We start from the raw sequence: 2,672 nt of genomic DNA on the forward strand, positions 1-2,672 counted from the left end.
CAAGCCAGGGGGAGGGTCAGAGAGAAAGGGAGACACAGAATCTGAAGCAGGCTCCAGGCACCGAGCTGTCAGCACAGAACCAGATGCAGGGCTCAAACTCATCAGCCATGAGATCATGACCTGAGCCAGTCTGATGCCTAACCGACGGAACCACCCAGGTGCCCCTAAATAAGTCATCTTTCTGCAAACATCACGGTTTCAGCATTATCTGCCTAGGGAAATGGACATACCTAAGTGACAGGGAAATGAAGTATAATTGTTGAAAACAGCGGTTCTCTACCAGAGGACGTTTGACAGTGTCTGGAGTATTTCTAGTTGTCACAACCGAGAACGCTACTGCTGCTGGCACCTAGTAGACAGAGGCCAGGAATGCTAGTCAAGAGCCTACGGTGTACAGTACAGGCCTCCCACCCCCCAAAGAAAGCATTATTTAGCCCAAAACACCAGTAATGCTAAGGATGAGAAACCAATGACATGCATTTCTTAGAGGGAAACTAAAAGACGCCGGGCACTTAAAGTTCTGAGTTTCTCTTTCCATTTGCAATATTTTGCAGTATTCACAATTGAGGATGAAGGATATTTATGAAATTTATTTGAATTTTGCTTCAAAACCAAACGATTATGAACTTAGGCTTTGAAGTTAGAGTTGGGTTCAAATGCAGCATTGCAGCAGTTGATTACTCTATGACTGTTGGAGAAGTCGCTTAACCTATTTATGTCTCAGTGTCTCAGCTGTGAATTGGGTATAGGAATAGTACTTACCATATTGAGTTGTTGTGGGAATTAAACTGATATAATGCAGGGGCGCCTGGGTGGCTTAGTCGGTTAAGTGTCCGACTTTCACTTAGGTCATGATCTCGCGGTTTGTGGGTTCGAGCCCCCTGTCGGGCTCTGTGCTGACAGCTCAGAGTTTGGAGCCTGTTTCAGTCTGTGACTCCCTCTCTCTCTGCCCCTACCCTGCTCACACTGTCTCTCTCTCTCTCTCCTAGACATAAATAAAACATTTTAAAAAAATTAAAAAAAAAAACTGATATAATGCATTCAGTGTTTAGCAGTTGTGCCTAGTACATGGTAAATAATCAGTTAGACTCCAAAGTGTCTGGAAGTTCAAATATTTAAAAACCAAAAGTCCCTGCCAATTTTCTATTATAGGATGGTTCCTGCATTTGACTAATCATCAGAATCACTTGCAAAGAGGTTAGTCATAGGGACATCTGGGGGAAACAGATACTGAGCAGAGGACAAAGGGCCTGAGTGGGAGCATGTGTAGTATATTCAAGAAACAGCAAGCCAGGGGGAAATGGGGCAGATGAAATCAGAGCAGGAAGGAGACCAGATGACTTGTTATAATCCTGGGTAGGTTTTGAACAGATCATTTCAGCTTCTATATAAAGAATAGACTGTAGGGGCTCCTGGGTGGCTTAGTCTGTTAGGTGTCCTGACTCGGCACAGGTCATGATCTCACGGCTTGTGGGTTCGAGCCCCTCATCTGGCACTATGCTGACAGCTCAGAGCCTGGAGCCTGCTTCAGATTCTATGTCNTAAGGTTTCTTTGTGACATGATGAGAATGTTTTAAAATTACATTATGATAATGGTTACACACTCTGTGAAAATATTAAAAAACAATAAATTATACTCTTTAAATGGGTGAACTTTATAGTATGTAAATTATATCAATAAAGCTGTTAAAAAAAAACTGGGAAAATGAAACTGACCAAGAAGAAATGAAAGAATTGTCAANGAAAAATGTAAACTTGCAGTGGTAGCAATTGGCAAAATTGTATGTTTTTTCCAACATATCAGTTACTGCTCAAGTATAGTATAAAAGCAAAGATGTAAGGAAGTTCAGCCTGCTAGTGGAGGAAAGAAAGAATGAGGATGGGGGGAGAAACCAAAGGTNAAGCAGGCTCCACGCTCTGTGCTAACAGAGCTCAGAGCCTGATGCAGTACTCAAACTCACAAACCGTGAGATCACGACCTGAGCCAAAGTCAGATGCTCAACCAACTACGCCACCCAGGCACCCCTTATTTTTATTTTTTATTTATTGTTTATTTTTGAGAGAGAGAGAAAGAGAGATTGTTAGTGGGGGAGAGGCAGAGAGAGAGGAAGACAGTCTGAAGCAGGCTCCGGAGGCTGACNTGAACATTTAACCTACTGAGCCACCCAGGCACCCCTATGACATACTATTTCTGATGATCTGGCCCCCTAGCTCTTGAACCTTATATCTTCCTTCTTACATTTTAAATTCCATTCATACGGAAATTTTTTCTTTTTTTTATAGTTTATTTATTTTTGAGACAGAGAGAGAGAGTGTGAGCAAAGGAGGGTACACCCAAGTGCCCCTGGAACTTTTCATTTTCTTGAGTGTCTCTAACTCTCTCTGTACATTCTAGTCTACCCTTCAGTTTTTATGTTGCAGCATATTCATTGTTCTCTTAGAAGGTCTGCCCTGATCCTTCGGCAACTCTGCTATATATTCCTACAGCACCCTGCACTTCCTTCACCTAATTTTGCTAGTGTCAGTCAATTCTATTATTTTAGGGTGGAGTAACAAAATTTTTGGATCTACAAAGCTGGATAAGAGTGACCATGGCAAAAAGTGCTGCTCCATGCTGGCTTGCCTGAGGAGCCAGATGTTTCTCTAGATAACTGTGGTAGGCTGGCTAATGG

The sequence above is a fragment of the Crocuta crocuta genome, unplaced genomic scaffold, assembly GCF_008692635.1.
Source record: "Crocuta crocuta isolate KB4526 unplaced genomic scaffold, BGI_CrCroc_1.0 scaffold312, whole genome shotgun sequence".
NCBI lineage: Eukaryota > Metazoa > Chordata > Mammalia > Carnivora > Hyaenidae > Crocuta > Crocuta crocuta.